The sequence below is a fragment of the Elephas maximus genome, chromosome 1 (assembly GCF_024166365.1).
Source record: "Elephas maximus indicus isolate mEleMax1 chromosome 1, mEleMax1 primary haplotype, whole genome shotgun sequence".
NCBI lineage: Eukaryota > Metazoa > Chordata > Mammalia > Proboscidea > Elephantidae > Elephas > Elephas maximus.
The window spans coordinates 86,587,177-86,598,482 of NC_064819.1; the positions used below are offsets into that span (position 1 = coordinate 86,587,177).

General features: G+C 36.7%; 1 pseudogene; it reads right to left on the minus strand.

Moving 5' to 3' along the window:
- Nucleotides 1-9,885: 9,885 nt before the first annotated feature.
- LOC126077738 (olfactory receptor 2B11-like) lies at nt 9,886-10,824 on the minus strand (annotated as a pseudogene).
- Between the last annotated feature and the right edge of the window lie 482 nt (nt 10,825-11,306).

Sequence of the window (11,306 nt, forward strand, 5' to 3'; positions counted from 1 at the left end):
TTCATACCTTCTTTGTTTTTGTTTTTTTAATTTTTATTTTTCTGTTTTTGTTTGTATTTGGTTTTCTTGTGATGAGCATTTTTGGTTTCATTGTACTTTTCTTCTGAATGTTTTTTTCTCAGAGATTTCTTAGTGGTTCCCACATATATAACATTATACAACTTACAATTGCAACAATGTTCAATGTATGAACAAAAGTTAACATAAAACCTTAACGTAATAAATCTATTCCTGATATACTCCCCCCTCTGCCATTTCTGTTGGTGTGTCTCCAATAACATCAATATACAGCCTGTATTTGTTAAGTTTACTTTGTACTTATTTCTTATAAACTTGATGTTGTATTGTTTGCAGGATTTAATTAGTTTATTCCCTAAAAATATCCTTGTGATTGCCTGTATAAATAACTCTGTCTCTCTTATTTAGTTGTTTTTCCCCATGTATATATATATAAAAAAAATGTATAGATACAGGTATTTATTTAGCGCTCTTGCCTTTCCATTTGGAATACCCCATTGGGAAGTACTTGCACAGTTGATCTGGTAATGGAAAATTCCCAGAGCTTCTGTTTGTCTGGGAATGACTGATTTACCCATTGTTTTTGTATGACAACTTTGCTGGGTAAAGAATTATTAGTTGGCAATTGTTTTCAATCAGTATTTTATATATGTAGTTCCATTGTCTTCTGGTCTCGAGCGTTTCTGGGGGAGAAATCTGCAGTGAGTCTTATGAAATACCCTTGGTATGTTCTCTCCTTGTCTTTGGTTTTCAAGATTCTTATTAGGATATGTTGCAGAGTTGTTCTTTTTATGTTTCTTCTAATTGAAGTCCATGTGGCTTCCTGTATTTGCAGGCTTGGTTCTTTGTTCAGGTCTTGGAAATTCTCTCTGATTACCTCTTGGAAACTTGTTTCTATGCCTTCATCATTGTCCTGGTGCTCTGGGATTTCTTAATTGTTAGATTTGCTAATCCAATCCCATATTTCCATTTGGGTTTGTTCACTTTTCCCTTGTTTCTCTTGAGACTTGATAAAGTTTGTTATTTTGTCTTCTAGTTCATTTATTCTCTTTTCAGTGGTTCAACTCTATTGTTGAGTGTTTCTCTTACTTTTCCTAATTCAGTCGCTTTATTCTTCAGTTCTAGCAGTTCTTTTTTGGCTTTTTTTTTCCGATATTTTCCATTTCCTTGTTGAATCTCTGATTTTCCTCCCCTGTTTGTTTTCTTATCTCTAATAGTTTGTTTTCTGTGTGCCTTTTCCTTTCTTTAAATATATTTAGCACCGTAGTCTGAAAATTTCAATTCATTCCGTTAGTCTAGCCTTCATAGGAGAAATTGCCTCTTCTTCATGTTTTGCTTGGTCCTTCTTCTCTTGGGATTTTGTTTGTTTTACTATTTTTTTTGTTGAACCTGGGCCATTTTGTTATTATTATTATTTACTTTAAATTTTGTTTTCTGGTTTTTGTGGGAAAGTTTTCTGATTGGGTTCCCTGGTCTAGCAGTGGCCAAGTGCCAGTTTCCAACTGAAAGGCCAGGGCCTATGCACACAAGCCACTCCATGGGAGAAAGAGAAAGATGCTGCAGCAGGCCTCTGCAAATACTCATATGCCTGGAAACCTCACAGAACAGCTCCATTCTGCCACACAATGTCTCTGTGAGTCAGAATCGACCCAGCAGCAGTGGACCTGTTAACTTTTCCTGAGAACCGCTAGAGAACATTCTTATCCTTAGGTTTTTTCAGAGCTGATTGGGAGTTCTGGATGCCTGATCTCTGAAATTCAATACGTATGAGCAGGGCAGGGGTGGTTTAGGTGGTTGCAGATGCTGGCGTATGCAGTGGTGCTTGATTTTCCTGTGGTGAAAGTGGGGTACTCTATGTCTTTCCCACACGGGTGCCCCTCACAGGCTCTTCCATGGTGTCCTGCTATGGGCATAATGCTAGCCTTTTCCCTCTGTCTTGCTTATTGGTCTGTGGTATTCTTATCACTCTACAGCCCTCGTATTTCCTACTGGTCCTTTTGCCCATCCTTCTTGGTCCTTGGCAAGATTCAACAGCACTCTCTTGTGGCTCCAGGGTCTTGCTTTGCCCCCTCCCAATTGCATGGCCCATGAACTCCTATGGCCAATTTATGCCACCTTAAAAACTTGGGCTAGCTCCTCAGATTAGCTTCCTCAGATTAGCTCCTTTTCTGTATTCCCTGTTTGGGGTGTTGTCAAGCCCCATCCTAAAATGGCTATGATGAGTGAGTGCTCCAGGTGTTAGTGGATTGGTTTTGCCAGCTCCTGTGCTGTCCCCACTCCTTCTCTCCCATGCTTCAGGGCTCACACCAACTCTCTAATACTTCAGCTGTATTCCAGAGATCTGAGATCTGTCTGTGCTTGTTTTCATCTGTTATTCAGTGGGTGAGTTGTATCAGGCTGTTTTGACTATTGTGACTATATAATAGATGCTGAGATAAGGTAGTGTGAGGCCTCCTACTTTGTTCTTTTACTTCAGTAATGCTTTGCTTATATGGGACCTCTTTCCTTTCCATATAAAGTTGGTGATTAGTTTTTCCATCTCGATAAAGAGTACTTTTGGTATTTGGATCAAGATTGCATTATATCTGTAGATTGCTTTGGGTAGAATTGACATTTTCACAATTTTGAGTCTTCCTAGCCATGAACAAGGTATATTTTTCAATTTATGTAGCTCTCTTTTGGTTTCTTGCAGTAGTATTTCGTAGTTTTCTTTGTATAGGTCTTTTGCATCCCTGGTTAGATTTATTCCTAAGTATTTTATCTTTTTAGGGGCTGTTATAAATGATATTGCTTTCCTGATTTCCTTTTCAAAGTTGTTTGTTGTCGTGTAAGAATTCAACTGATTTTTGTATGCTGATCTTGTATCCTGCTTTTCTGCTGAATCTTTCTATTAGTTTCAGTAGTTTTCCTGTGTAATCTTTGGGTTTCTCTATGTACAGAATCATGTCATCTGCAAACAGGGATAGTTTTACTCTTCCTCTCCAAGTTGCATGCACTGTATTTCTTTTTTCTTGCCTTATTGCTCTAGCTAGGACTCCCAGCAAAATGTTAAGTAGGAGTGGTAATAAATAATATCCTTGTTTTGTTCCCGTTCTCAGGTGGGAATATTTTCAGGCTCTCTCTCTTGAGAATAATATTGGCTGTTGGTTTTGTATATATGTCCTTATTATGCAGAGGAATTTGCCTACTATTTCAATCTTATTGAGAGTTTTTAACAGAAAAGGATGCTGGACTTTATCAAATGCCTATTCTGTGTCAGTTGAGATGATTATATTATTCTTTTCTTTTGTTCTATTTATGTGATGGATTGTGTTAATTGATTTTCTAATGATGTACCATTCTTGCATCCTTGTGTGAGTCTTACTTGATCATAGTGTATTTTTTTATATGATGCTGAATTTTATTGTCTAGAATTTTGTTGAGAATTTTTGCATTTATATTCATGAGAGACATTGGTTTGTAATTTTTTTCGTGCTGTCTTTGCCTGGCTCTTGTATCAGAATTATACTGATTTCATAAAATGAATTCAGGATTATTCCTTACTTTTCTATATTCTGAAATAATTTGAGTAGCACTTGTGTGAGCTTTTCTCTGAGTGTTTGGTAGAATGCTCCAGTGAAGTTGTCTGGGCCAGGGCTTTTTTGTGGTGGAATTTTTTTTTTTTCACCTCTGCAATCTCTTCTCTTGTTATGAGTCTTTTCAGATTTTCTCTCTCAGTTTATATTAGTTTAGGTAGGCATTGTGTTTCTAAAAATTTAGCCATTTCCCCTAGTTTCTCACATTTGTTGGAGCTTAATTTTTCGTGTGTTCTGTTATGATCCTATTATTCCAGTTGGGTCTGTCATAATGTCACCTGTCTCATTTCTTATTTGGGTTATTTTCTTCCTCTCTAGTTTTTCTTTTTTGAGTTTGGCCAGTGGCTTGTTGATTTTGTTGATCTTTTCAAAGAACCAACTTTTGGTCTTGATTCTTTGTATGACTTTCATTTCTCTATTTCATTTATTTCTGCTATAATCTTTATAATTGCTTTCATCTGGTGGCTGTGGGCTTCTTTCTTGTTCTCTTTGTATTTGTTCGAGTTGTAGGACTAGCATTTTGATTTTTGGCCCATTCTTCTTTTTTTGATGTGTGCATTTTTTTCTCTAAATTGACCTCTGAGCATTATCTGTGCTGTGTCCCAAAGGCTTTGGTAAGGTGTGTTTTCATTCTCATTTGATTCTAAAAATTTTTTGATTCCCTCTTTAACTTCTATTATCCAGTTGTTTTTAAGCAAGGTGTTATTCAGTTTCCATATTTTTTTTTCCCCTTGCTTTTCATGTTATTGATTTCTACTTTTATGGTGTGATCACTGAAGATGCTTTGTATTTTTTTAGATGTTTTGTATTTTACTGAGAGTTGCTTTATGTCCTAAAATGTGGTCTATCCTGGAGAATGTTCTAGGTGTGTTGAAAAAGAACTTATAGTTTACTGTTGTTGGGTGGAGAGTTCTATTTATATCTGTGAGGTCAAACTGGTTGAATTCAGTCTTTAGATCTTCTGTATCTTTGTTCAATTTCTTTATAGATGTTCTGTATGTTACTGAGAGTGGTGTGTTGAAGTCTCCTGCTATTATTGTGGAACTGTCGATTTCTCTTTTAGAGTTTGTTTTATGTATTTTGGAGGCTTGTCATTGAGTGCATAGATATTTATTAAGGTTATGCCTTCTTGGATGATTGTTCCTTTAATCATTATATAATGACCTTCCTTATCTTTTATAATTGATTTTTCCTTAAAGTCTATTTTATCTAAGACTTGTATTGAACTTTTGCCTTTGTTTGGTTACAGTTTTCTTGATTTTTTTTCCCATCCTTTGATTTTTAATATATTTATTTCTTTATGTAATAAGTGCATCTCTTTTAGACAGTATATTGATGGGTTATTATTTTTTTTCTATTCTACAACTCCCTGTCTCTTTACAGGCACATTTAAATCATTTACACTCAATGTGATTATCGATAGGTATGATGTTATTACTGTCATACTCTTACGTTTTTTTGTGTGTGTGTGGTGTTTACCTTTTCTTTGCTCTTCTTACCCTTCTGTGCTGAGTTTCTTTTGTTAGTGGATTTTCTTTTCTTTAATTTTCATAGATTTTATGCCTACTGAGAATTTATGTTTTTCTTCTTTTTTATTCTGATGAGTAGGTTTGTTACCTTTTTTTTGTTGTCATCTTGAAATTTACCTTTATCTCCATAAGTTTGAACCAGTCTTTTATTACTTGATATTGCTTTGACTTCCTTACCATTTGAAAGTTCTGTACCTCCACCATTTATTTCCTCTTTTATTGTTTTGACATTGTTGTCATTTACAGATAGAAGTCTCTGTTTCCCTGTTTTAAATCTTTTTGTTTTATTTTTTATTGAGAGCTATTTACCTAGGTTGGTATCTGGCTGATACTGTCCTAGGTCCTAGGCTCGGTTTGCTGTCTGATGTTGTGGTTCTCTAAACAAAGGACCCCCTTTAACATTTCTTGAACATTTGGTTTGATTTTTACAAGTTCCCATAATTTCTGTTTATCTGGAAATGTTCTAATTTCACCACTGTCTTTGAGAAAGAGTTTTGTAGGATATATTATTCTTGGGGAACCTCTGGTGATATAGTGGTTAAATGCTATGGTTGCTAACTAACAGTAGGCAGTTCAAATCCACCAGGCACTCCTTGGAAGCTCTATGGGGCAGTTCTACTCTGCCCTACAGAGTCACTATGAGTTGGAATCAGGTAATGGGTAATGGGCATTATTCTTAGTTGGCAGTTTTTTTTTTTCTTTCAAGGTTTTGTACATGTCATCCCATTGCATTCTTACGTGCATAGTTTCTTCTGAGTAATTAGAGTTTAGTGATATTGTTTCCCCTTTGTAAGTGACTGCATTTTTCTTGAGCTGCTGTGAGAATTCTTTGTCTTTGTTTTGGCAAGTGTGATTATGACATGTCTTGGATACTCTCTTTTGGGGTCTATCCTATATGGGGTTCATTAAACTTCTTAGATAGTTGAATTTTCTTCTTTCATAATACTTAGGAAGTTTTCTGCCAGCAAACCTTCAAAATTCTTCTATGCATTTTCCATTTTCTCCCCCCGTTCTGGAGCTCCAATCACATGCAAATTTTTGCTCTAGATTGTGTATCACATAATTTTTAGGTTTTCTTCATTCTTTTCTCTGATTTTTCCTCAAACATAGTTGTTGTTAGGTGCCATTGAGTTGATTCCAACTCAGCAAGCCTATGTAAAACAGAATGAAACAACACTGCCCAGTTCTGTGCCTTTCACCCTATTGTTATGCTTAAGTTCATTGTTGCAGACACTGTGTCAATCCATCGCATTGAGGGTCTTCCTCTTTTTCACTGACCCTCTACTTTATCAAGCATGATGTCCTTCTCCAGCTGATCCCTCCTGACAACATGTCCAAAGTATGTGACATGTAGTCTTGCCATTCTTACTCCTAAGGAGCATTCTGGTCATAATTCTTCCAAGATAGGTTTGTTAGTTCTTTTGGCAGTTCGTGGTATATTCAACATTCTTCTCTAATACCACAATTCAAAGGCATCAATTCTTCCTCAGTCTTCTTTATTCATTGTCCAGCTTTCACATACACAGGAAAGTGGTAGAAAATACCATGGCCTTGGGTAAGGCACACCTTAGACTTCAAGGGTGACATCTTTGCTTTTCAACACTTTAAAAAGGTCTTTTGCAGCAGATGTACCCAATGCAATGCATATTTTAATTTCTTGGCTGCTGCTTCCATAGGTGTTGATTGTGGATTCAAGTAAAATGAAATCCTTGACAACTTCAACCTTTTCCCCATTTATCATGATGCTGCTTATTGGTCCAGTTGCGAGGATTTTTGTTTTCTTATGTTAAGTTGTAATCCATACTGAAGGCTGTGGTCTTTGATCTTCATCAATAAGTGCTTCAAGTCCTCTCCACTTTCAGCAAGCAAAGTTGTGTCACCTGCATAATGAAGGTTTTTAATGAGTCTTTCTCCAATCTTGATGTCCTGTTCTTCATATAGTCAAGATTTTCAGATTATTTGCTCAGCATACAGATTGAATAAGTGTGGTAAAAGGATACATCCTTGACACACATCTTTCCTGACTTTAAACCATGCAGTATTCCCTTGTTCTGTTCAAATAACTGCCTTTGATCTATGTACAGATTCCTCATGAGTACAATTAAGTGTTCTGGAATTCCCATTCTTTGAAATGTTATCCATAATGTGTTATGATCCACACAATCAAATGCCTTTGCATAGTCAATAAAACACAAGTTAACATCTTTCTGGTATTCTCTACTATCAGCCAGGACCCATCTGACATCAGCAATGATATTCTGGATTCCATGCCCTCTTTTAATTCCAGATGGAATTTCTGGCAGTTCCCTGTTAATATAGTGCTGCAACCCCTTTTGAATGCTCTTCAGCAAAATTTTACTTGTGTGTGATATTGTTCCAATAATTCCCACATTATTTTGGATCACCTTTCTTGGGAATAGGTAAAAATATAGATCTTTTCCAGTCAGTTGGACAGGTAGCTGTCTTCCAAATTTTGTGGCATAGACAAGTGAGTACTTCCAGGGTTGCATCCATTTGTTGAAACATCTCAAATGGTATTTGATCAATTACTGTAGCCAATGCCTTCAGTGCAGCTTGGACTTCTTCCTTCAGTACCATTGGTTCCTGCTCATACGGTACCTCCTGAAATGATGGAATGTCCACCAATTCTTTTCAGTACAGTAACTCTGTGTATTCCCTCCATCTTCTTTTGGTGCTTCCTGTGTCATTTAATATCCTAAATACCACAATAATATGAAATACAGAGAGAAAACAAACTGATTGCATGGTGAAAATTTTTACATACTTTTACTATTGTATACTGATAAATTTATAAGTATATTACACATATATTCACATATTTACAAGTATGCACTAAAACACTATGTAACAGAACTAAGTCAATACTACCAATTGTACCAACAAACAAAAACTGGGCCTAGCTTACCTATTTAAATTAAAAAAAAAAGATTTTTAGATTAGTTAATGAAGCAAAATCCAACTCCATCCTGTATTTCAGGGACACACCTAAAACAAAATGCCTTGTTGGGATTTTATTGTAAATTAAGTAGGGAAATGCTCGGGTTTGCCGTGCATAAACTCATGTAGTTTATTTGCAAAGTAGACATGGCAAGGCACACAGATAAGACCCCAAAACATTCATTCAGATGTGGAGAATCAGGATAGGGTAAAGTTAGTCCAATAATTAAAGTCCAAATCTTCAACCTTCAGGCATTTGTCTTTAATGAGAGGTCCCTGGAGGAAGTCTTGACCAATGGCTAGTCCTCAGAGAAGGACCCTCATAGCTGGGTTTGAGGCTGGTGGTAGTGGCAGGCAGAGTCTCCAGAAACATCTGTCTGAGTCTTGAGAGACTTCAGAGACTCCATTTATAGAGTCGTTATGCCTCTACCTTTCTCTCATTGGAAGACAAAAGACCTGGGTTTTTACATGGTTTAGTCCCTCTGGTCTTGCATGATAAGGGTCTATCAGTTGTCATTCCATTAGGATGATTTTTGTTAAAGGTTCATAATCAGAGGTGCACACTCAGCATATCTAATATAGGTGAACTTATCATTAAATCACATCATATCACACTAAAGCACTTAAAACAAGATAGTTGCTTATAATATTAGAAGTTGTTTAGGATGAAGTTCTTTGTCAGTTTCAGGTTTGTTAACAACTTAGCTTAAATATTCAGTTGTACATCACATGTTTCACACATACAAGATTTAGGATCACTGCATTATAAGCACTACTTAAAACAGTTGATATTTTACTATGGACCAAATATATTTCATTATATTTTCACAAACAGAGTGTCCATGCTGGTGCATACTAGCTGAATATCAGCTTTGCCTATAACTATCATCAAATATAAACACAAAATTACTATATGACTCCACATTCATCTTCTACATATACATCAAAAAGAAGTGAAGGCAAGAATGCGAACGTATACTTGTATATCATTGTTCATTGCAGCACTATTCAGAATAGCCAAGGGTGAAAATAACCTAAATGCCCATCAACAGATGAATGGATTAAAAAAAAAAAAGGTTGCAATTATACAATGGAATATTACTCAGCCATAGAGAGAAATGAAGCCTTGATACATGTTACAAATGGATGAACCTTGAAAAATTATGCTGAGTGAAATCGATCTGTCATAAAAGGACAAATATTGTATGCCTATATGAAATATCTACAATAGACAAATGCATAGAGACCAAAGAGCATTAGTGGTTACTAGGAGCAGAAGAGTGGGGAAAAAGGGGAGCAACTACTTAGGGAACACTTAGTTTCTATTAAGGGTGATAAAAAACTGGAAATGGAGAGTGGTGATGGCTGATAACATGATGAAAGCAATTAATGTCAAGTAAAAAATGTTGAAATGGAAAACGTCTTGCTACATATATTTTTACCAAACATTGAAAAAAAGAAAAAAGAATATCAGACACATGACACATTTGGAAAGAACATCACTTAACATGAAATTTTGGTAATTATAAGATAAAACCCTGGTGGTGTAGTGGTTAAGTGCTATGGCTGCTAACCAAAGGGTAGGCAGTTCGAATCCCCCAGGTGATCCTTGGTATCTCTTTAGGGCAGTTCTACTCTGTCCTATAGGGTCACTATGTGTCGGAATTAACTAGGTGGAACCCGATTTGGTGTTTTTTTTTTTTTTTTTTTTTTTTTTGGTTTATGAGATAAAACTGAATTATTAGGAAAATTTTGTAGACACCTACTCTAATAGTTAAGTAACTTCATTTGATGTCCACCGTCTTTCACTTGGAACTGAAAACCCTTCTAGTCAGGTTACGTAATGCCCCCTTCACATCTTTATTCCTAAGGGTGTAGATGAAGGGGTTGAGTGTAGGTGTTACCACTCCATAGAAGAGAGCCATGAACTTGGGCTGGTCCCTTGTGATGGAAGAGGGGGGCTGAAGGTCCATGCTAATGCCTGGACCATAAAATAATAAAACCACTATGAGATGGGAAAAACATGTCCCAAAGGCCTTTTTCCTTCCCTCAGAAGACTTAATCTTCAGCATAGCATGCCTAATACAAGCATAGGAAGCAAGAATTAGGCAGAGTGGAACAGCTAGCGTAAAAATACAGATCACAAAAAGAGTGAGCTCATTAACACTCTTTTCACCACAGGCAATCTTTATCAGAACAGGAATCTCACACAGTAAGTGATCCAGTTTGTTGAGACCACAGAGTGGCAACTGTAATGTAACAGTTGCTTCTGAGACAGCACAGGTCATTCCACTCAGCCACACAATGGATACTAGGAGGACACAGATTCACTGATTCATGATGAGGGTGTAGTGAAGAGGCTTGCAGATGGCCACATAGCGATCCAAGGACATGAGAGCCAAGAGTAGACATTCTGTGCTGTCCATCATGTGGACGATATAAAGCTGAACTGCAGAGCCCAAGTAGCTGATTGTCTTTTTAGAGCTTCCCAGGTTAAATAACATCTGAGGGACAATGCTTGTGGTATAACACATGTCCAAAAATGAGAGGTTAGTGAGGAAGAAATACATGGGGCTGTGGAGATGGGGATCTAACTTGGACACCAGAATGATAGTGATGTTTCCCATCATGGCCGTAGGGTATGTTATCAGAAGAATGACAAAGAGAGGGAGCTCCAGCCAAGGACGGTCAGCAAAGCCTAATAGGATAAATTCTTCAGGGTGGCTTTCATTAGTTAGTGCCATTATCTTCAGTTTATTTAATCTATAACAGGGAAATGGTAAGCAAGACACAATGAGTTATGAAATAATAAAACATGATTATGCATTGGTCATACATTCATACAATATGGGGTACAGTAACTTGAAGACAATATGTAAGGGTAACGTTGTTTCCCTTCATGCCACCACAAATGAAAGGCAGTCACTTTAAGCATTCTTAAACTCAATTTCTTCCTGTGTATACAAGATGGCGATAACTATCTCCTTGGGTTGTGGTATCCAAAGAAAAACAGATATGGAAGTGTTTTGGAAACTTCAATGTAGTGATTTTCAACCTTTGGTTTACACAGTAATTGGCTGAGGAGGCTGTTAAAAATGTAGGCTATTGGTTCCTATATCCAGATGTCTGATAGAGTTGATCTGGTATGGGGTCCAGGAATCACACGGCTCATTTAGAGAAACAGTGCTGCAAAGGATGTGTCAGAAAAAGTAAAGGTATTGAGGAA